The sequence below is a fragment of the Carassius gibelio genome, chromosome B20, assembly GCF_023724105.1.
Source record: "Carassius gibelio isolate Cgi1373 ecotype wild population from Czech Republic chromosome B20, carGib1.2-hapl.c, whole genome shotgun sequence".
Taxonomy (NCBI): Eukaryota; Metazoa; Chordata; class Actinopteri; order Cypriniformes; family Cyprinidae; genus Carassius; species Carassius gibelio.
The window spans coordinates 11979184-12004511 of NC_068415.1; the positions used below are offsets into that span (position 1 = coordinate 11979184).

The window sequence follows — 25328 nt, forward strand, 5'->3', positions numbered from 1 at the left end:
AATGGCTTGTGGAGACCTTTTTCTTCTCCGTATGCAATTCAGTCAGCTTTTCTCCAGCTGACAGCAAGCTCAGTGTGTTTTGTTATGGCGTGCGAACACATGCTGTGTTCTTACGGCTTGAAAAATACATTCTTCCCCCTGCATGGGGAATAATAGATGTATGGTCACAACCAGTAGGTTGTCTTGTACTACCTTTGTTCTGATTCTTGGCAGAAGTATTTCATGTAATGAACAGGAAATGTAATGAGACAAAATGCTTCGAGGTTAGTGTGTTTCCCTGACACCCACTGACCCCTTTCAAATATGTACAGAACTGAGAATCTGACACGTTTATCAAGAATTATTCTGGGGCAACTGAGTATTTTTAGAGTGGTTCTGTTTATTTGACTTCCCTGGCAAATTTCAAGGCTTTATTGTATTATATAAGCGTAATACAGTATCCTTTTTTGCATCTTGTTTCTTATGACAGTTCCCAGTGCAGCTTTATCTAGCGAGATATTTGGATTTGTTTATCTGCCTTTGCAGGAACGTATCTGCCAATTTTCCCCAAAACAGCAATTAGAACGGGAAGCTGTTTTTCCAACATAAGCCCAGGTGTAAGTCATCAACAAGTCAGTTATGTATCTTGAGTAATGTAAGCTGAACTGTCAGCACATTTACAGTTCCTGTGAGATATATAGCTAAAATACTCATATTTCACAAAATGCACTGTATTTTGGACCAAAGAATTTGAATCAAATAAAGTTGGGTAAGGTTGGATGTAATTTATACAATGTGGAACACAGAGATCCTTTTAACGGTTCTGTACAGTGGGATGGAACATGGCCAGCTGAATGAATCAGGCAGAGGGATGGATTCAGAGGGACGTGAATTTCTCCTGTCACATCTTAAGTGTCACCAGCTCTATGCTGACCTCAGATGCCCTCTAACTCACTGTCAGTCTCTCTTCAGTGTGTGTGTCTACCTTGATACCCTTCCCATTGTCATTTTATGACTATTGAACAGGTCACACACCTTTTAACCTTCCTTTGTATGCTCGCTGGTTTTACAACCATTTTGTAATTTTGAAACAGGCGTATCCATTCAATGGTTTGTTGATTCCAGCTAGCTTCTGACTGTCTGGCATGCTGGGGAATTTGTATCAAGTGAAAGTTTTCTAGCAGAAGATAACCGACAATTTTTTTTACACAAGATTTATGTCTCACTTTCGTGTTTACAGCTAAGAAAGGCTCAGGCAATTTTCTGGACCGATCTCAGTAAAACATAGCCGACTGGGGAACTGCTAAAGCTTTGTTCATTTTGTTTTAAGGGAACGGAGGTGATGATTTGCAGGTAGCCACAGATATGACCTATGTGACTGTGTTTGAACTGAGGGAATATCACAGTGCATTTTAACACAATGCCTGTCAGTATCATATACCACTGTTCACTTATTGCTGGACTAAACCTAACTTTAGCAAAAAGGAACATTCATTTTACCATTTAAAAAGACAATGGTCAGATGTATTATGATGAATAAGACCTTTAATATATTAATTGTTAATGAAAGTAAATTATTTTCCATTTAGCAGCCACTTTTATTATTCAGAGTGATGCTTCTGGAGCAATTTTGAGTTTAGTGTCTTGTTTAAGAGCCCAGTGGTCACAGAAGAATGTTGGGACTTCAGCTACTCAATTTTCTAGCAAATGAAACGACCACCATTTCAAATTTGCATGTTGTTTTCTGCTGCCATGTTCTGTTGAGAGACCATGACAAAAACATGCTGAAAGTTGTGAGATCTAATCAAAATGCAACAAATCAAATCTTTCCCAAATTATCTTTTTTTTTTTATTGCAGGTATAAAGAATGGACCAGGTGGGAAGAAATATACTTTGGAGGCTCTTGAAGCTAATTATATCAGTGGAGCCTATTTATCATACCATATTCAGCTGTAATTAATTACTGTCATCCATAGTCTGCGCTACAGTGGCCATTTTTGGCTCAGAGCCCCTCAAAGAGGAACAACCGTAGTGAAAAATGTCTCTCTCCATATTTTATTTGGCATGAAAATGAAGTGAGGGTAATGATAAAACAGAGGGTGGGGAGATACTGAAGAAGAGCGTTCTGGTGCTAGCTGGGCAGATAAAGCGAGACAACTTATTACAAAACAGCAGTAGCTTGATGTGCTCCTCATTACCACTTCACACAAGCAGACAGAAAGGACTGGTGCCCCATTATTGCTTTGTTCTTGTGTTTTTGCTTGTGTGTGTAAGCAGGTTGATCCTTGAGTGTTTGTGTGAATTCTGACAGCTCGGTTAATTATTTCTTTCAAGCTCTGTTGAACTTACTCGGGCAAGTATTTCTTTGGGCAGATTTCTTATTCGTGTTATTTTCTACACTTAACCAATTAGTTTATGACAGATAACGGAGTTCGCCATCCTTCAGATAAACAGCATTTCGCCTCTGCACATAATATAAAAAGCCAAATCTGCACATTTTGATGAATCAATTCATGTTTCCCTCTTTATCCTCAGATGCTGCCTCCCGCTAAAGGCTCCTACCTGACTTTAGGGACTAGCAAGCACATGCAAGAGTTTGGTATTGAAACAGAATGCTGAATTTGTTCAGAATTTGTTGTAAGGGCTTTGGGGAAGTGGCATGGATTTGGATCTGTTCCCTGCACTATTTGAGGAGCATTCAAGGGGGTCGCTGAACTGGATTAAACTCTAGTGTAAGCAATTACACAGTTTCATTTGAGGTCAGAGGAAGGTCTCATGTTTCATCCGTAGTCTTTTGGGCATGCTAGCTCCTGCCTCCATTCCCATGATGTCTATAATGTATATCAGGGCCATTGCAGCTCTGACAATGTTTTTTCTCACCCTTTGATTATTCGTTTTCACACAAAAAGAGTCATTTACTCATTGATCTGCTTGGGATTGAAGTGCTGACACCACATGATGATGTACCCGGTGGAACGCTCCAATATGAAGGGCATTCAGGAGGGGGTGGAGCAGGTATCCTAAATCTGTTTTTCAATGTATGCAGATCGGCTGGTATAGAAGAGCTGCATTACTTTATTAATTTCTCATCTGCTTAATCTTAGTAATTCTCGTCAATTATTGAATCGAACTAAAAGACAACGATCTCTTTGACCTAATAGCTTACTAAATATAAAGGGATAGTTTACCCAAAACTGAAAATAATGTCATTATTTACTTACCCTTATACCATTACAAGCCTGTATTTGCTTTGTTCTGTGAAACTTAAGAGAAAATATTTGGAAGAATGTTGGCAACCAAACAGTTTCAGTTCCCATTGACTTCCATTATTTGGACAAAAACACAGTTGAAGTCAGTGGGAACTGAGACAGTTTATCTACCAACATTCTTCAAAACATATTTTTTTGTGTGTTTCTGCAGAAGAAAGAAATGCATACAAGTTCGGAAAGACATAAGGGTGAGTAAACAATGACAGAACAATGACAGAAAAGGCATTTTTGTTTATGCTTTTAATATCACAATGAGATTAGTATCAGCAACCTCAGATGTTGTTGTGTTTAGGCTCAGAATATGAAGAACAGATGCTAATATTGTTGCAGTATGCATTTTTTTTTCTTTCTTTTTTTGGACAATCCGCTATTGGGCCACATTAGCATTTGGCTGTATACTGGTTATTGTATGCTGAAACAATCACATCATTTGCAGTTAAAAAGACCCAGAGCCCTACTTTCCAAGGTGTTATTTCACGAGCATAATGAAGGCGGCCATTTCAAAGGCAACCATTCTCTGAAAATGGACTGAAGACCTATTCATACTATGGGTGCGCTCAGACCACTTCTTGTGAATCTGTTATGAGCCAGGCCTCACGCATTAGGTGTAAAGATTTGTATCGAAGCCTCTTCGGAACAATAGACAGATACACCTGTACTTACAATGCACCTTCTCAAAAGAGCACCTGGTTCGTCATGTACCTAATTGTTTATTGTCTAAAAAGCTAGCCCACACACACATTTTCTCAAAGGTTACACAATCAATCTCTCCAAACAGCACATCTCAGCAGATATTTGAGTAGAGTTGGTATGTGCTGAGTCATTTTGAAATATTCACAGAAAAGTAAATTGTTTAGAAAAGTTATTTTTATTAGTTGTTAAGTTGTAAAGGGGTCATGAGCTGCCTTCATTTTTACTTTTTTTGTACTGTTCTATGGGTCCACTTATAATGTTATCAAGTAAAAAAAAAAAAATCATAATTTAGAAGTAATAGGCTATTTTGAAGTATTTGTTTTTTTATGTAAACACCCACTGCTATGACTTGCTAATAGTTGTGTATGTTTATCAGCTTATATCCTTCATGGATGGATGGTGCTGTGATTTATGTTAAAAACACATAATACTGATTATGTATCAAATGATCTGTAATAACAGACAAAGCAATTGTGATCACATAATGAAAAATGACTTACTTGTGCGGTGCGACATCAGATCCAGTGTAGTTGGCACATTGACGCCAAAGTTCTTCAATTAAAGTTTATTGTTAGGTTTCTTGGTAGACCTGCGTTCGCCTCTCTCTTTATTTACATTACATGTGTGAATCAGTGGGTGGGGCTAAAAAGGTAGTGATATAGAAGGAGGCATTGTTGATCTTCTTCAGAGGTGGTGTTTAGCCACACTATTACATCATAGAGTGCTAGATTCCTTGTAATTGATTGTTGTAATTGAGTAGGTTCATGAGGCTGAAGAGTTTGGCTTGGTCAGGTCAGGTCAGGTCAAAAGACCCAGTAGGTGCCATTCATGAGACCATGATTAATAAATGTGAACTTTACCTAGACAAGCACTGCTGGTCCTCAAAGACACCAGCAGGAAGCCACTGTCCCAAGGGATTGAGCTCCAGTATGGACACTGCAAAACCTTTATTTCTAGACTGTCTCTTTTTTCTTCTTTTACTAGCTCTAGTTCTTTTTCTGCTCGACCTTCTCACATGGTCTTGTTTGGAGGAGTTATGTGCTTTAGTATAAGAACCTCAATCCTTTCCTCTCTCAGTTCTTATCATTAGGTCAGGCATCATCATCATCCTTAGACACATATGGGCTAATGCCATTGGCATAAGAGTGTGAAAGATTAATATTAAATCTGTTTATTTTAGCAATGCCAGATTACCTCACATTTGTATGCCAAAATACTACAGTAATCCATCCTGACTCTCACATAGCTTTATGAGCAGTATGGAGGCCACACTTCAGATAAACCCTGCTGCATAATAAACTGCCCTGCAAGTAAACCATTGGGTCCCACACGATAGTGATGTAGTTCAGTCTACTGTATTTTTCTGTTTGCGCTTAGAAAAATACATTGTACAAATGAGGAGATGCTTCAGTGAGCAATTCATCATTAAGATTCACTCCAAGTTACCAGTGCAAATAATGCAGAGAACAGTAAACACTGAAGCAGTAATTTACATGATTTATTCATATAGTGGTGCATGCTGGGAAACACAGCATCCAGCATTATTATTTTTTTCATGGGAAACATATGGCAGCGTTATTTTTTAAATGGCATCTGATGTCATAAGGTCGATGACCTCTGCTCTAAGTTCTTGTGGATGATGCTTTAGAGAACAACTGTGAAACTCCATCCTCTAACTTCAGTGAGGAAAGTTAGGTCTTTTTTGGTTGTGGCTGGTTGACACAGAGATTCTTTGTTCTTGTAAGTCATGTAGATAAATTGATGGTGTGCTGCAGTCAATGTATTGGCCGCGAGCGAAATGTTCATCTTATCTAACGGAGACTCAAAGCCTCAGTGATCCAGAATGCAATACCCTTGATTATGAATGTCTCTCCTGTCATCACACTCCCTTTTAAGTGTTTCAACTGGCAGACACTGATATGGCCGGTTGCTGTTTGAATTGGTGAGCTGTAATCGAGTCCCAGTGGGCCGCTGTTTCTTTCAAATATGGAATAAAAGGTGAGATAGGGAGCAGAAAAGGGAAAGGGGGATTTAGGTGAAGAGCACCGATAGTGACATTTGATGTGTGTTTACTAAAGACTAGTCTATCTGAACAGCATTTAGCTCAATATAGCATTGAAGGATTAGCATAGCGGTAATGAAACCCTTGCCCTTGGCATTTTAACCATCCACACTAAGTCATAGCCTGCACCTCGTTGGCATTCTGTATGCCATCTGCCTACCTTCCCCTGTCACCTTCCTGTTTAATACAGAAAAAGGCAGTAACCTCAGTTACATTAGTTTTATTCTCATGTATTCTTCCAAGGTGGCTTCTGAAATCAAGCCTATTTGAGCTCCCAGTGTAATGGAGCATTTAATCCAGGTTGGTTCAACACGGACAGAGCACTGCTGTATTGCACTGTCTCACATAGGCACGCCACAGAGACAAGTGCCGTAATCACAGAGAAAGTGCCAGAAAGCCGGGCTGGGTGATGGATAAATAATTGAAGTGTGGGATGGCAGGATTAGAGGCTGGCATTGAAGGGCGCAGCTCTGTAAATTTGAATGTGTGTGTGTGCATGAATGGCTGATGAAGACAGCTGTGGGACAGTTTAGGAGCTCATTAAGATGCTTTTGCAGAGTCCATTGTCCATTGTGAAGAAAGCCTAAGCGAGACAGAGGAAAATGTACAGTAGTGAGATTTCAGATCTCTTTAGATTTCTGGTTTCATTTGTTTTGTGATATGGAAGTACTGGCCTGTCATTGGAACATATGCAGTGAATGTGTTTTTTTTTTTTTTTCATCTACTGGTATTCACATTAATTTTTCATAATTTACTCACATTAGTTTTTCCAAACCTGTGTGACTTTCTTTTGTTCTCTGGAGCACAAAAGAAGATTTTTTCTATCAATAATGTTACTGTTTTTGTAGAATAATGAAAGTCCATTGGATCCTAAATAACACTATAGCCCATTCACTCTGGACATTCATTGTATGTGGCTTGTTTCAGAGAACAACAAAAGTCATACAGGTTTGGAACGACAAAATTGACTCCCATGTCTTTTTAGACTTTTTTTTTCGGCAGAACATGACAGATATTTTGAGAAATGCCCTTTTTTTCCATACAATGGAAGTTAATTGACTGGTTACCAACATTCTTCAAAATATATTTTGTGTTTGACAGAAGAAAGAAAGTCATACATGTTTGGAGTGACGACTATTCCTTTAACAAAATAGGATAATTGGGTTAATCATATTGCTTACTTTTATATTGCACACTTTCATCTTCGCCAGGCCTAATAAATTATAATCTGTAATGTATTAAATTTGAGCATATTTGTGCTTGACACCTTTTTATTGCTTTAGCTACATGTCAACAAAGTGGGGCAAGCCCAGGCTGAGCTTCTGTTCTGGACTGGGGACATCAAATCACATGAGGTCTGTCTGCACCATGTCCATATGCTTCCAGTTTTCAGTGTGAAAGCAAGGCATATGCCCATGCGCCTTTAAAAAAAAAACAAAGCAAGATTGAGCAGATGCTCTGCCCACAAGAGATAAGTATAGATTTTATAGATCTCACCCTCTCCTCCGTCTGTGGGCTCTATTAAGACCTGGACACGGTACAATCCATCTCAAATGACAGCCACTGTTCATTAGCCCATCATACGGAAATAAATGACAAGGCTGTTCACATTTTCACTCTTTCTGCAAAATTTCAACTGTCCACTACATCATCTTCTATTCCTCTCTTCTGTCTCTGTATTTTCTCCTACGCACAGGCATTCACAGATTCTCTCTTCTTCCATTCCTCTCAATTTTTGTCACACTGATGCACAAACATTCCTTTTCTGTCTTTCTCCTTCACTTGTCTTCCTGTCACTCTCCTGCACTCCACACCCCCCCCCCCATTTCTCTCTTTCTCTCTCTCTCTCTCTCCCTCGCTCTCACACACACACACACACACGCACAAACTTACACACACAGCTTTATGCTTTACACATGGCTGCTGCTGCTGTGGTGCTTATCTCTTCTGGGAGTATAATTTTTTTATTTTTGCTGCATGGGAACCATTTTTAGACACACCCTCAAATCTAAACTAAAGATAATTGCTAATTCATATGTCAGTGTTTGGCGAAAAACTTCTAACCCATTATGCCCCTTCTTCGAGTCATTACATTTGTAAATATATAACTAATAAAGATTTTATCATTTAAATACAGATCTATTTTTCCGGCACAAGAACAGCGAGAGTTCTTTATTGAATAAACTAATATGAAATTTCAACCAATACATTTACACTGGATAAATAAAATAAGCTATTGAAAAGGTTAGTTTGTTTCTCTACTCTTAGTGAGATATTCACTACAACTGTGTAATGGAGAGAAGCTACTTTTAGAAGAATACATTGTAATGGTCAAAATGGCATTTACAATTGCCAATTGAAATTTTGTTTAATGAAAATAAATAAATAAAAGCAAAATTCAAATGTTAAAATGCCTAGCGGCATTTCCAAAATGGCCACCAAGTGAACTGACTTGCCTTAAAGAAATAGTTTACCTCAGAAATGAAAATTCTGTCATAATTTTCTCACGTTTAAGAAAGACACTTATTTCTGAATTGAACTATTCCTTTAAAGGGGTTTTCCCATAATTGTGAAAATATGGTTTCCTGGCTCTATCTATTAACTATTACCTTGTCATGCTGGAAGATTTTTCCTGCATTTGTGAACTTTACAGTTGTCCTCATGCACAGCATTGTAAGTTTACATATCTATTCTCTACAGCTTGCTTGTCCCTTTTTTATTTTTTTGTTTTTGTCCCAAAAATCCTCCTGCTTCTATACTGCATCGACTGTTCCACTGATAATGAACTGAGTCTCCTTATGACTCACTGGCTGTTTGAACCTCCTCGCTCTCTGCAATTCGCCAAACACTCCTCAAGCTAAAATGAATGCAAAATCCACAGACCTCAACTACTAGCCTTTGTCAGTGAAACACTATATAGCCTCATGTTCATTGCATTTATACTTGAAATGCAATAAAAGAGCAAGCTGCATTTCCATGCATCAAATAGACAGGATCTATTCGTTTACCAAAATGAAATGCAATCAAATACCACAATTAAACTGCATAATCAATAGGACAGGTGACCCTTTCCTAATCTTTCTTATTATAAGTCACTTACAAATGTTACCTGGCCCTAAGCCAAAATGAACAGAGCAAATTAAATTTGATGAGACTACAAATCACAATAACATCTATTAACTGCAGATTCGCCTTGCCCGCGGCATTCTTAATTGAGCATCAAAAAATCAACTAATTCATCGTTGCAAAAACACTAGATACACATTATTCCCCTTATTTTTACATGCATCTAATGTTTTTTCAGTGTGTCTCCTCTCTGTTGAAGAATAATGATCCTAATGCCTTTAGCAACAGAATGAAAAATCCCCCTACGGATCTGACTCAGCTTTCTTTCTCTGCTGTCCGATGTGAGTGTTCTGTGATGTTGAAGTAAGCCTCTGCTTGTTAGTTTGTACAGGATGATGGAGGCCGTAATCATCCAGCCTTCTGTTTTTAAATTAATCTTTAATGATCCACTTAACCTTGAGATGAATATATTTTACATTTACGTGTATTCATTTGACACGATTTATTCTAATCATGGTCAAAGTATGCATTTTATCAGCATGTACTTCACCCATTTTACTTAACGCTAATGAGAACAACATCAAAGACTTCTGCAACACGGGGCCATAAACTTTGTTACGTATACAAATCCATATATTGTGGGGAAACAATTGCAAATTTGCACTAAATATTTATTTCCTTTTTTCCATTTTTTTTTTTCGTAGAATGTTATATTTCAGTCATTCTAACCATACAAGTTCATACAAAACCTCCCCACATTGCATTTATTTAATTATTTTCTTTACTTCCTCTGACAATAAATGCAGGTTTTCTGTTTTGTACATTTAATAAATCAGAATCAAACAATATAGTTGTGGTTCATTGCAATCAGCAAATGATTAATAACATGCATACTACAATTACTCTTTCTGCCATATTTATTTATGTGTGCATTTATATACTTAGCAAATCACCAGTAGAACCTGCTCAAGTACCTCTTGGGATACATGTGTCCCTGGTTGGGAACTACCAATTGACTTGCAGATACTCGTCTGGGAACGCAGAGCCTGATTAACCCAGAGGTGCTTCATTTTCCTGCAAGCTTTTATTGAAATCATTCAAACAGATGCTTGCTTTATCTCGGCCGGAAGGGGATGTCTGTAGAGCTTTCATCTCTCATGTGAATTGCAGGCTACTAACGATCACAATGATTCTCTTGAACAGTAGTTCGCTCACTTATCGAGGGCAAAGCGTTCCAACCACACTGGATGAGTTCCTTAAAGAAATGAAAGCATTCAGTGTCAGATTCATGAGGGTTTGAATACAATGGATGAAAGCGGGTCCACAGCTCCCTGCATGCCAGACAATTAGCATGCGCGTGGATGATTGACGAACAATCCAGAAGACTTATGTCACAATTTTAGTGTTCCATATTAACAGCAGCTTAGTGCAATGCCTACCTTCAAACACTAAATCCCCATATCAGTGGTGTTTTCCTGAGAGTGTCTGGGTATAAGCGGAGGCACTCTTGGTAAATAGAACTGTCATCTCTCCTTAAACAAAACCTAGACACTCAAGGAGACTTGCGGTAATGAGCCTGTCAATTTTCCCGGGCACCCTCGGAGGATGCCGGTGAGTCAGCCCTAATGAGGGTGCTTGTACCATTTCACCAGCCGAAGCACAAAACAGGACTGCAGCAAATGCACCTCACCTTGTTTAAAACCACATCCAGAACTGCTGAAGCACTGGTCCTGTGTTTACAGATGGAGGAACCGGCCTGAACCACTGGTCTTAATGATCATAGTGCTGACTGGGGGGTTTATTGTCAGCTGGTTGTTGTTGGAGGTTATGAGAGCTTCCGCCATCACATTACAGTGTTTTGTGAGTCTGATGTGATGAGTGAGAAGAATGCTTTTTCATGTAACTCACTCAAGGCTGTGATTAATTGCTTTGATAAGGCCTGCTGACATTGTGAAATTCTGCTCGGTTTCTAATAACCACAGCGAAATGGCTTACGGTAATGTTGTGCTTGTCAAATCGGAGCTTCTTCTCAATTATTTTTTTCTTACTGTAGTCTGTGCTCATCAAAATGTGTAACGTATTTGTCGATAACACTTTGAATGAGTTTTAAAGGGCGATTAAGTTGCCATAGTGGATTAACAATTAAGATGTTTTATCTTACGCCTGTCACCCTTAGATGATGTGATGTTAGAGTGCTGGAGGGTTTTTTATCATAAATCTGAAGGAAAAATAATAGCGTACTACACAAAGGACAGTAATCAAACAAAACACGTTTAGACTGTGCTTTCTCAAATGTTTCCTGCAGGTAAACTGCTGATGTTTTGAAATTACCTTGGCATTGTCAGCTTTCCTTTGTGTTAATTCAGTTTCATTATGAACAATGACATTGTCTTACTCATGGTTACTGAATAACAATTAAATACATTTAATACTTTCATGTATAAACTAAAACGTAGACATAATGTGCATTAATTAAACTATTAAATGGATTAGAATCTAAATATATATATATATATATATATATATATATATATATTTATTTTTTGTCCAAATCTGTCTCTGTCTGTCGGTCTTTTTACCTGATAAGGTTTATATATATATATATATATATATATATATATATATATATATATATATATATATATATATATATATATATAATGATATAGTTATACTTGAATTTGCTTATGATGTTATAAAGTAATGTCTACCTCATAATGCAACTCTTCCATTAAACCTAAACAAAATGACCATTAGATAACTGATCACATTGCATGAAAGGGTTAAGTTCACATTGCAGATAATTACAGATTTAATAAGGAGCAAAATCAATGAGACCTAAGGAGCCTGAGTCTGTCTGAACCCAGAACAGAAGGGCAGGGATTTTAGCAGTCCCCACCCCATAGAGAGCCATTAAATTGGATGACTAAGTGGAGAACACTTTGTCTCACCTCAAAAGATCTTTCCTTATGCTCAAGCTGGGTGAGGTCATCACAATGTCTCAATGCAACTTGCAATAGCATTGAAAGCTGTTTATTTTGAGACTGCGCTTTAAAATGTTTTAAAATAACAGTACATTTTTGAATCGTAATAAGAGGGAAAATAACAATACATTAATTTTCTGATGTCTCTTTATGGTCTTGCCATTTTAAGGATTAACTTGATGCATAATGAAATATGCAAATTCTCTTTTTTGGTGCATTCTTTTGTGGTGTTATAAAGGAATGAATAGAAAGCACATCTTTCGAGTGAGTTCAGAAGATCGGGGATTGTGCTATGAATACTGAGAAATGCCACAGCTGTATTTTTGACTGAGATGAAATGCTTGCTTATAAAACTCCATACAGGTGTGCAAAGCACACAGGCCAGACGATAAAAGAGTCAGCCTGTCTCAGGCTAAAGAATGTGAGAAAAACTGGTGTAAAGAAGCTTGTTTCTTACACTGCTTATAATAATTATTACATGCTTGTTGTGGTAACCTTCATTGCATGCATTAGACTATCTCTCACCAGTGGTCTCTGTGATGCCTCAAGGAAACTAGGGTGTGGGAAAACAGACAGTGTGGCTGCATCCAAGATGTGCTTTTGCTGTGCTGCACCTTGTGGTCATTATTTTTTAATGGATTTTTAATTACGCTAAATTATGCTTTGTGAGAGAGGACGTGGGTACCAATATGGGAAATGGAAGGGAATCGTGTATTCAGAGGATGCTGCTGTTTCATGCTCTGAACTTGACATGAAATTCATGAGTTTGACACTGGGTGAAGTCTATTCCCGTCTGAGCAGCAGATGGACAGCGGTGGGGTGAAAACACACCCTATATGTGAATGCGCTGCAACAACAAAAAGTGCCTTATGCTTAAGGCAAGAAAAAAATATATTTATATAGTGCACTTAATACATGATAGCAATTCAGAGCACTTAACACATTCATAACAAAGAGGGAAAAAATTATTAATGACATAAAACTTAAAAGTAAATAAATAAATAATGCATTAAAGTGTTGTGCAGTGCTTCAAAATTGATACAAAAAACAGGTAACTAATGAATAGGTAAAAAAAAAAAAAAGGTATTAAAAAAATCACATATATATTTATGTGTGTGTGTGTTTATATATACAACAGACTTGTTTGCATATATGTATACATACAGTACACACACACACATATATATATATATAATATAATATATAATATAGCAAGTCTGTTTCTAATTAAAAAAGTACTGATTGAATATATATATTTTTATATATAATATCTAAATTTTAGAAGTGTGTGGTCAGGAAACTTTCACGGTTGCTTTAACAATGAGACCTGGGAGAAGATGTGTGCCTCTGAAACAGAGTCTCATAGCAGGTTCCCTTTAAAAAAGACTGACCTCTGCTCAGCCTCCGGCTGTTCTGTTCTCTTTACCTGTTGTGCTGTCAACTCTAAGAGGGACTCAACGCCCAGCTGGCTTGGGTCATGGACAGAATTTAGATCTTAACATATGCTGTTTTATACAAGCCACATAACTCGTACTGCATGACATGTACTGTACATCACCCCCACACTCTCCTATTTCTGTGTCTGTGTGATTTTTAGGTTCAGTTTTTGGTCTATCTATATTAAGAGCTGCCACAGAGTAATGTTTCAACTCCTTAACAATAAATCACATTAGTGTCCACATTGTAGTTAAGCAGATCCTCTCTCCATTCACAGCCACACCACTGGATAAATTTGGTTTCGTCCTTCATGGGAGGAAGTCTTGCATTATTGAACACTTTTTTTCGGTTCTTTATGATCCAATATCCTGCAACTACGATTCTGACAACTGGAAAATTAAATGTTCCATTTTTAAAAGTGACCTATGTCTGTTCGTCGTTTAAATGTTGGGTATGTGAATATTTGTTTAAGTATGTGATTTAATGCAGTGGATGCAAGAATGAATACATGAATTATAAATTTTTATGTTTATTCAAAGACAATTTTCCCTGTTTATTTACTATATATAGTGATTTAGAAAGGTAATAACTTAATTTAGCAAGAAATACACACACACAGTTAGTTTCTATATGAATATGAAACTATATATAAATATAATTAATACATTATATAGGAGATTTTTTCTTTTTTCAACTATCCCAAATATCAGTATGTTATTTATGGCCACATCTGGTTTGTTTTGATGATACTGATACATTAGGTGAGATATTCAGTCCATGCAGATGATGAAAAAAACACCATAAATGATCAGTTGTTCCCGATACTAGAGTAATGTTGAAGAAATGTCTAATGTAGTTGTTTACACAGGGAAACACACTCAATCTGTAAATGAGCAGTATCGCGTTAGGCAGTATCAACATTTGAATGTATTTATTTCCAGCAGACTGGAAGAATATGTTGGTCGCTGTACCTCTGGGGTAAATATGTTATTGCTGTGTCATATTAAATGCTCATTTTTGTTTGAATAGATTACAGAGTAGAGCCAGCCAAACTGTGGAGGAGTAAAGAGAGCTTGAAAATATGCAATTTGTAAAATTAAGTTATAATAACATGATGTAATGTTTTAGGGCACCAAAAAAATGAGTATTTGTTGATTTAAATGACCTGTATGAGTCATCCTCCGCTGTTATTATGTTTGTCTCTGCTTACCTTAGCTTTTCTGTTCAGCATAATAACAATCTTTGAATGCATCTACAATCTTAGGATACAAATTATGTAATTTTCTACAAATTTAATTTGTTATTTCCGAATAATTTTGTGTGTGTGTGAGTGAGAGAGAGAGAATTTTGTCAGACGTTTGGAATAATTAAGAATTAAGAAGTTCTGTTATGCTCACCAAGGCTGCATTTATCACAAATACAGTAAAAACAGCAATATTGTTGAATATTTTTACCTTTTAAAATAAGTATTTTCTATTTTAGTAAATGTATACATATTATAATACAAATTATATATTTAAGCTGAATTTTCAGCAGCCATTACTTCCATCATCAGTGTCACATGATATTTCAGCAGTCATTCTAATATGCTGATACTGTATAAAAATAAAAAATACTGAAATATGAAAGTTAAAATGTATATGAATATAAAATATATAAATATGGTATTTTCATTTTTTCTCCAACTATCCTAAATATCATCAGTGTTTATACAAATAATGACCTTCTGTGCTGAATAAATGCAGCTCTGAAGACCAGCTTTAACTTGCAGTAGTTTCATGGGATAATATTGACTTTGTCTTTCACAATTCATTGAACCACTGAGTGCATAGATTCGGGTTTTCATAAGGGATGGTAAAGCTTTAATTGGCTTTCCTGTCAACTCGAGCCTTATCGGAGCATGTTAATCCAGGCAGATAGATTCACTGAGCCTTTCCTGCAGCAGTTCTGGGACCCACGGGGCAGACTGGCTGCAGAGTGATTACTTTGTTGCTTCAGGACACACAACACATGTCCCCTATTTGACACTGATTTACACCAGGACGTCTCTAATTGGTTCAAACTTTAGATGATAACCTTTCATAACCAGCTGGCGTCAGCCTTGTCATCAGTGTGATCATAATCATAGTGGAATGATATGTGTATGTCATTCTGTGGACAGTGAGAACTCTCTGTGTGGATCATCAGGTTTGGAAAAAGTTAATGGGGGAAGCGTAAGTCTAATTTATGTAAAACATGTAAATTCAGTTCGTTTTGAACACCAATCAAAGCTTCACTAATGTTCTTAGTGGCTAATGAGCTGGAAAGTACTCTGATTTGGAGATTATAGGGATACATGGCAATGAAGAATAAGGCCTAAAATCCTAAACTACAGCTTGCATGGCTTAATGCACAAAACTTTAGTGCACTATATAAGGAACAGGGAGTGATTTCAGATGTGGCTACTGACTGACATGGATGATAATAAGAAATGTGACACAGAAGACTAGATTAATGACTGTTGAATATTCAGCTTTGGCCATGGCAGGAATAAATTACATGTTAAATTTAAAAATTATCGTCCTTACTGTATTTTTATTTGAATAATTGCAGCCTTAAGAGATTTATTTAAAAAATATATTTTTTAATTGTGTATGTGTGTGTGTGTGTGTATATATATAACCATTTCTAGACTGTGGAAGGTTGCAAACAACAAGCACTGATAATAAAGGGACTGTTTTTTTGTTCTAATTGGATGATGCTGTTTTTAAATTAAACTTTACTTGACTCATTTCTTTGCTCTGCAAGATGCTAATTGACTTATTCTTTCCCTCATCTCTGTATATTTTTTATTTCTTTTTAGAGAACAGATAGATAAGGGTCTGGCTCCATGCATCTTATTAACAAATCCTATACTCGGATCAATACTCAGCCATGGTTCCTCAGTGACTGTAATAATTTACTACAATATAAGAGATAAGATGGCAAAACAAAATGATCATGAATCCTGCAGTACCATTCAGGATCACCACAGGTCTCGCTCGTTCTCCTTTTCCCCTTTTTTGCAAGGTCAGTTTTCCTTAGATTACATTAAAGTGGTCAGGGTTAATGGTCCTCTCAAAGAGGCTAATGGGCCGAAAATGTAACTTCATGCTTGTTCATCCAAACCTTAATAATGAAGCGATCAACAGAGGACTGAAAATAACCGTGGCTGACAAAGCCATCCATCACCAGGTCTTGAGAATATTCACTCGTTTCCCTGTTAGACTCTTCCTAATACTCTGTTTACTACTCTTGACTGCCTTCGCCCTCCTTCTTCTCTCACATTACTGTTTGCCTCTGTCTCTTTTGTTCTGTGTCCTCCCGTAGGACATCGTCGCCAGGCACTAAACTTATAATGGCCTGTCACTATCTCTGGTCGTACTGTGCTGAAAAGAAATTACTTTCTGATGGCAGTGCCTTACAATGGCTATTCATCTTAATTCCTTTTTAATGAATGTAGCCATGTCTTCCATGACTCTTTTCAGAACTTCACAAGTTAGGTTTTTACCCGTCTGTCTGACCATGAGGCTGGCCTTTGCTGTGCAACTGAACCATTGCTTGGCATAAATAGGTAGGGGGGAAAAGATGCAATGCAATGAGTAATCAGTTATAAATAAGAACTAAAATGAATGATGATGCATGTAGCGCAATAGATAAAAAATCAAGCTGAAGGCAGATTTCCAGGGTTCACATCCTGAAGGTGTGTGTCTGTGTGTGTGTATAGCATATAAACATTTACTGACAGGTAGCAGCAGATATAAAAGCGGGATGTGGGAGGTAGGTATAGCACAGGGAACAATAGAGAGTTGGGATACATGTATGAAGCCATTCAACATTACAATCAACAATACTTTAATATCTTGAACCACAACGTCATATGTCTGGCAGGCTCCTGTCCTGACATCCTCTGTGCCGGGGTGGTCATAAAGGGACTCAATCAGGAAGGAACTTCAATATTGATGGCAGTGTCAATAGTCCAAAGAGGCTTTTACCATTTTCCCCCTGATGGCCAAATAGCCCAAGACACATTAACTGTCTTCTGCATGAATTATTAAATATCAGCAGGAAAAAAAAATAACTTTGTCTCCTATTGATAGAAGACTGGAGTTTATTAATAATTATTGGTGCAGTTTTTAGTGGACACCGTTTATTTAATCTATTTTTTTAAATAAAAAATCCAGGGAGGTTTGGATTTAACAAAACACTCTCAATGTTAGAAGAAACAAAAATATCTGCTTAAAGCAAAATATCTCTGCAAAATGTTGCAAAATAATCTGCTTCATTTGTTCTTTGTCCATGATGCCTTCTCATTTTATTCGCAACGCCTGTCCAAACCAGCAGAGATGTGTTCGTTAACCCCGTGTAAACATGAGCAGAACTGCTCTCTGTGGCAGAACAGGACAGCAAATCTGTGTGCCTGGTTTTGGCAAGCACTGGGAGTAACTTGAGGTCTGGGAGCAAATTAATTGCTAGCTCATGGGGGGACTTCATAGAGGAGAAGACGCTTTCTGAGCTCCGTCAATTTATCTGAACAGATGGGTCGATGGAGATCGTGAGGATGAGACATGAAGCCACCATGGCTCAGCTCCTCTAAATACTATTGGATGTCAGGCAGGGAGAAGCCAGGGCTCCCTCCTGCTGCTGTTTTCTTCCTCATATGTCATATGATTTGTTTACAGTGTGCAGTAGGCCGAAATTGTTGTTTAATGTCCCTGATCAGTCCATTTCTTTTCATTTTTCAAGTTTTCATTGCTTACCAATGGTGACGGGTCATAAGGGAGTAAAATTATGACTAACCAAGACAAACAGAATTAGTTATTTGATGGAAAGGGAACGGTGTCTTGTTCAGACACTGTAGATACTTCACCAGCAAAATGCGGAGTAAACCAAGATATGCCCTGGATATAAAATATTTTCATGTGTTATTTCCATTTATGATGTTCATGTATTTTATGTCTGAAACTCTATACAGCCCACATTCTTCTGTGAAAATGGGGGGTGTGAAAAAAATCTAGCTTTACCATCACAAGAATAAATTAAATAAAAAAAATATATATTCAAATAGAAATTATAATATTTCACAATATTGCTCCCGTTACTGTATTTTTGATCAAATAAAATTAAGCCTGGATTAGCAAAAGATACTTATTTCATAAACAAAAAGTCTCACTTACTCCAAACTTTTTTGAAAGATGTAGTGTATTTTGTTACGATATGCTATATTAATGTGTTTAAGAACATTTCATCTTTCAAAACCTTGTTATTGTGGCGCATGTATGTTTTCTGACAGTGTCCTGTTCATAGATCTGAAAAGGGCATTGATGTGTTTTTTTTTTTTTTTGTAACATGAACCTTCAATAGAGGACATGCTGTTATTGATTTTTTTTTGTATTTATCTTGAATATAGGAATATTGATCAAAATGAGGCATGAATTGAATGAATTGCTGAGAAAAGTTTGTTCATTGGCGTGTTAATTTTCCAAAAATCAAACAACAGGAGGTTGTTATCAGTGTTTTATTAATTGTCAGTGGGTCAGTTGAGTTTGCATATGGGTATATGGATGTAAAGAAAGCTTTCACTATTCCTTTAATGGTTTACTTTTGGAAAATACCAATTTTCTGTACCATTTACCTCCAGGGTAATGGCAATAAATGAGCTAGAGGCTTTTAAAAGGACTGCAGGGATGCAGCCAGCCTAATGCATTTGTCAAACAGAACTGGCGTAATCTGCTTCTACAACACACATTCCCTCACCACCCAAATGAATGAGATGCCTGAGCTTTGCTGAGCCAGCAGCATTTCAGCATTTCAGAGTTGCACATCAATAATTCCCTTTCTCTCCAATTTATCAGCTGCCCAAACTGTAGCCTTTGGCTCTGGTTATTCTGTTTGGCACTTTTTGCACAAAGCATCTGAAGCTGGACTTCAGAGCATGGTGTACCTGTGTAGATGCAGGACAATAGCAAGGGACTTAATTAGCTGATTTTTGGAGACGGCAAACTGCTTCTACTAATGTCTCCAATGATGTTATAAGGCCAACAAAACCAACACTGCTTGGCAATCAGTAGGCTTTAGTTTGCATGGTCCGTTCAACAGCCGAATAGGTGAGGAGAGTGCATGCTGTAATTGGGCCTCTGAGGGATCTTGTAAAACAATAAGAGGTTCAAGCTGAAGGAAAGATCTCTATCAGAATCACAAGCATCACCTTCCACTCCTTACGAGTCTCCTTGTATACAACCCAGACCAGTGATCATTTTTTACTATTGTAATAAACTATTGTAATATGCTGATTTAGTGCTCAATAAAATGTAATATTATTATCGATCTTGAAAACCGTTGTGCTGCTTAATGTTTTGTGGAAACCGATATACATTTTTTCCTTGATTCTTTGATCAAAAGAACAAAATTTATTTGAAATGGAAATCACTTATATCATTAAAAAATTATTAATTGTCATGTTTGATAAATTTAGTGAATCCATGTTGAATAAAAGTATTAAAAAAAAACTTACTGATCCCAAACTTTTGAAAGTTTCTATGCGAGTTACATTTAAGAGAGAGAGTCCAAAATATTACATGATTTAACATATATTAACATTTCAATATTAAAAAAAAACTGTCCTTGTTCTCAAACTTGAGCTGAAATAACATTGAAATAAGTACTCTATTGTAATACAATATTGTGCATTTTTTTATGCATTAGTTATTCATTATTTGTTCTAGTGCATATTCACAATGTGACTTGAACATCCTGACCAGCTGAAGTTCACTTATGCTTTTGCATTTTGTTTGTTTGTTTGTGTACATGCATTTTATGTTATGTATATCTGATTTGGTATTGACTATTTAACACTAATTCCCTTAAACTGGCTGAGCTGTTTACCAAAGAGATTCCAATTATTTTTGCAGTTTTTCTTTACAAGATGTCTTCAAAGGCAAAGCTTTGATCACGTACACATCGCTTAACAATGGCCACAGATGTACAACATGCGCAGTAAATGTGGTTTTGTGGAATGTGGATGTTGTTTATGTTTATGCAGGCAGATAATCAGATGCGTCTCTTTTGGAAATAATAGATGAAAGGGTCCCTATTGTTTGCCATGCTTCTTTTTACATTCATGCCAAAGCATTCCTTCCACTGGACCGTTGTGATTATAACATGCTGCTTGAGTGTTATACTAATGTATTCTTGTATAAATGTTTAACAATTATGTGAAATATGCAAAGGCTGTACTTTTTCATGACTTTTTAAGAATGTTCTCCACATCTATTGGTCTAAATCAGCCAAATCAGTTTTTATATTTCAGTCTAGTTTTATCACACATCACCCATTTGCTTTCATTGGTTTGGGCCAGATCTCAGGGGCAATGGTCCAGCTTCACCTTGTCTGATTTACAGTCTGCTAAATGGCTCCGAGCTCCGGCTGAGTGGGACGCTGCCAAGCATCCTTCCCTTTGTATCCCACTTTTATGTCTGGCGGTGGCTGATCAATGAGAATGTAGAATCAGATGCTACTGATTTGAAAACTGTCCAAAGCAAATGGGGTGAAGAAGAAAGCTGTCCAACTGACAGCAAGCACAGCGTACACCAGCTGTCTCATTTCATCTCGGAGAAAAAACAAGAATAGGTCAATATCAAACGTTTTGCTCAGCTTTCCATAGTGCCCCCTCTGTTTTTTTCCTTTCCTTCAATCTGATCTGATGGAGACCACACATCCGACGTTCTCTCTCCTGAAATGAAAGTTGCAGAGAATCAAAAATGTGCCGATACGCAGAGACAAATTCAATTCCAGTCCTTGCCAAGGCTTTTCCGGCTGAGTTCTACCCACTCACGACTCCTACTTCGTCTGTTTTATCCAAGTCTGCTCCATTCATTTCGCTCAGTCACCCAGAACTCTCTCATAATGAGCTTCTGAAGGTTTGACACATTTAGCCTTAATGTCGGTAGAGTAATTAGGTGAAATAAAACAGTGATTGATATTGGCAAATTTAAATAATGGTCGATAACACTCAATTGAAATGCAATGCTTAATAATTTCAGTGAAATACAGTGATTGATATCAGCAAAATGAAATGCAATGATTTATATCTGCAGAAGTATAGTCTCACACTATTTTAGTGATTAAAGTTTTAATGTGCCAGTATTGTGCTTGATATCCGTGGTCCTATCTGGGACATTCTCAGCTTCACAACATGCCCCGTGAAGGTTCAGTGTATTATACTGTACTTCACATTTGAAACCGTAATCAATCACTGTATTTCTAGACAGGGTTTGGAGGGACCACTATTACATTGGAGCGGCGGCCTCGGGGCTCCACACACATTGGCCACATCTGGATTCATAGTTCTCATGCAGGAAATGCAAGTTTGAGTAAATCTTAAAGGAAAAGTTATGTACATTTCTATAATTTCTTTCTCTACTTTTTTTTTATTAAATAAATATTTACTACATTAAATTGATTCTTTTCTTCAAAGAATCCTGAAAAAAAGTGTAACAGATTCCATAAAAATATGAAGCAATGCAACTGTTTTCAACATTGATTATACATTTTAAGATATATTAAAATCAAAAATGGATATTTTAAACTGGGGAAATATTACCATATTTAATGTATTTTTAATCAAGTCAGTGCAGACTTGAACAAAAAATACTTTTTTTTTTTTTTTTTTTAAACTAAAATCTCACTGACCTCAAACCTTTGAACAGTAGTGCACATGTTTCTACTTGTGCTCAGTTTTAAAAGTTTACATCAGAAATTGCTGTTGATGTATTAATCTAAAAATAATAATAATAATAAATAAAAAACTTTGCTTGCCATCTGATGAATTCCTGTCCCCCTTCTACTTGTGTTTGCTATTAAAAATGTGACCAAAATCCCAAAATAATGGCACTAAAACATGCCACAGAAAGGAAAAAAAAGTGGTGTGTCAGGATGTTTTTAAAGTATTTACTCTCTGTCCATCTGTCATCGCTAGTCATCTAATTATAGACAAGTATGTAATGAACCCAGCCACCTGCAGTGTTTTAAAGCCAGTTGGCTGATCGCACTGCACTGTAAATATTAATGTTGTGTGGGAAAATTGTCATCCTTCTGTTCAAGGGAAAAGATGGTCAGGTGTATGGCGTAGGCATAGCTCTTTATTTACAGAAACAGGTAAATAAATCAAGCCTGATTTATGTCTGTTATTCTTGGGTGTCTAGAATGAAATGCATTTTTATAAAAGTTGCACTACATTTGATAAAGATAAATTGAATGTGTTGATTGTTTACACACTTGTTCATTTATATCCAGTTCTATATTACGCATTTCTTTTCTACCTTTCAAATAATTTGGACCATTTGTTGCCATGGCTACTTATCAGCAGTTAACATGCTATCCTCCACATTACTACCTTCATATTCAGTCACATTTACTTTGTAAGCAAAGATAGAAAATGTTTGTAGCTTGTGATATGATTGAGTCGGTGGTGATATGACATGTAATGTCTCAACATCAAGTCTGTTTGTTTTAATTATCATGCTATGACATTCATTAATGTAAATTAACCTAATCACACTTTGTAAAAATCATTTAAATAAGCAATCTTGTTTTATTTTTTATTATCTATATTGCTTCATGCTGTATTTAATGATGTTTGCATAGTGTGTGCAAATTATATGGACCTGAAAGTTCTGTGAGGAACAAATGCAATATAAGTCCTGGATGACTTGGAAAGAGAGATATACAGTGTGAAATAAAGAGAGAACGGTTTTATCCATCAGGAATTGATTGGAGAGTAAAATGGGCTTTTAAATTGCTGTTTATTCTTATATTTAGATAAATGGGAATGGTAATGTCTATAAAAGTTGTTTAGCAGTAGAGAAAGTTTTTTTCTCTCTCTTGCCAGTGCATCTTATTAATAAAGTCAGCAGGGTCAGTTGTAATTTCTTGTTGTATTAAATTGGTGCTCGCTGAGCTTCGGTCAGCTTTGGCATTGATTCCTTTGTTGTTGTCTTGCTATTGTATCTAATTCACGTGTGCTATGTTCTGACTTTGTTGGTGGATTGCTTCAGGCTCTGTGAAGATGCCACTGCTGTTCAGCTCCAGTGGGCCGTGTCATGAGAATCACTGAGATTAGAGAGCAGTGAATGTTTTAAAGAATCAGTCTCTGAATCAGTCAACAGTGCGACTGAGGAGAACTTTAGTTCGTTCTTTCTTCATTTTACAGTAGATACCAACAGAAGGAAAAAACACTGCTAAAATATATATCCATTAGCATAAAGAATGAATGGATGAACAATTAGTAATTGAAACATAGTGAATGAAATCCAGTGTTTAAAACAAGTTAAGTGCAATGATTTGTCTATTTCATCATTTACTCACCCTCAAGTTGTTCCAAAACTTTTCTTTCTTCTGTTGAGTACAAAAGATCTTTTGAAGTGTTCAAAAGCATAAAGTTGCTGTTTTTTTTCCATGCTATGAAACTCAATGGCTACCACCAGCAACCGTTTAGTTGCAATTTATCTTCTTTTGTGTTCAAAAGAAGAAATTCATACAGGGCTGCATTTCCCAAAAGCATTGTAAGCTTAAGTTGATCTTAGCTCCATTGGTTTCAATGGGTCTACAATGTGCTTAAGCTTACAATTTTTGGGGGAAATGCAGCCCAGGTTTGGAACCTACTGAAGGTGAGTAAATTGAGAATATTTTTCATTTTGGGTGAACTATCCCTGTAACAGCATTTGTGACATAATGGCGATTATTCCATAAAAAAGTGACAAAAAAAGAGATTATGTTAAGGTATTAAGAATGGAATGAAATGTGGTCAATTTTTGGAACATTTAAAAGTTAAAATGTGAAGCTTGTAATTTTATAAAAGCATAATTTGTCTGTACGAAGTTTGTATTATGTTGGAAAATGCAAGGTCTTCCCTGAAAGAGACGGCATCTGGATGAGAGCATATATTGTTCTAGAACTTGGATATACCTTTCAGCATTGACACTGCCCATGCCAAACACACCCATGTAACCCCGTACCATCAGAGATGCAGGCTTCTGAACGGAACGCTAATAACAACTTGAGTTGTCCTTGTCCTCTTTAGTCCGGATGCATCCCAGTTTTCCAAAAAAGAACTTCAAATTTTGATTCGTCTGTCCACAGAACAGTTTTCCACTTTGTCACAGTCCATTTTTTTGCTTTTTAAAAGAAAAGGAGGGGAAAATAAAAATAAATATTTTGTGGTTATCAACATTATACAACCAGTGCTGTCAGTTGAGCTTAACTTCTGTTGAACCAGGAATATTCCTTTAAGAACCCTGCATCAAGGGTGTGCATTTCCATAAAGGACGGGATCCAGGTTGTTAAACTGTCTAAGGCTTTTTTTCAAAGCCTGGCGACCCTGTCATCATATTTCCATTAGGAAACATCTCACAGCTGCTGTCAAAAGCATCAGCCATCAGTGCGCACTTGATTCTCTGCAATGCTCAGACTCTGCTCTCGACCTTCATGTGATCCAAAAGCAGTCGTACACTGGAGATTTTTTTACTTTAATTATAAATTACTGGAGAAACCTGCAGTGATCTGCAATCCATTCGCCTGGTGATTAACACACAGGCTTTGTTGCGATTATAATGATTTTTTAAAGAGGTGACCTCAGGGTTGTGGATTATCCTGTGGTGTTTTGCAGGGCCTGTGTGCAAATCTTTTCAGCTTAACCAAGACCCTTTAGATTCCAAATCATGGAAGCCTGAAAAAGAGCATGATTGTTTCCCCAGGTAATAATATTTCATTCACTGATTTCTGCAGTACTCACAAAAGATCAGCGCATTTGGTCCATGCTAC

General features: G+C 36.8%; 1 protein-coding gene across 2 annotated transcripts in view; it reads left to right on the forward strand.

Annotated features, from left to right (window-relative positions):
- Window positions 1-25328, forward strand: part of LOC127984588 (regulator of G-protein signaling 6-like) — a 62156-nt gene that overhangs the window by 4937 nt on the left and 31891 nt on the right. The window lies entirely within an intron of this gene.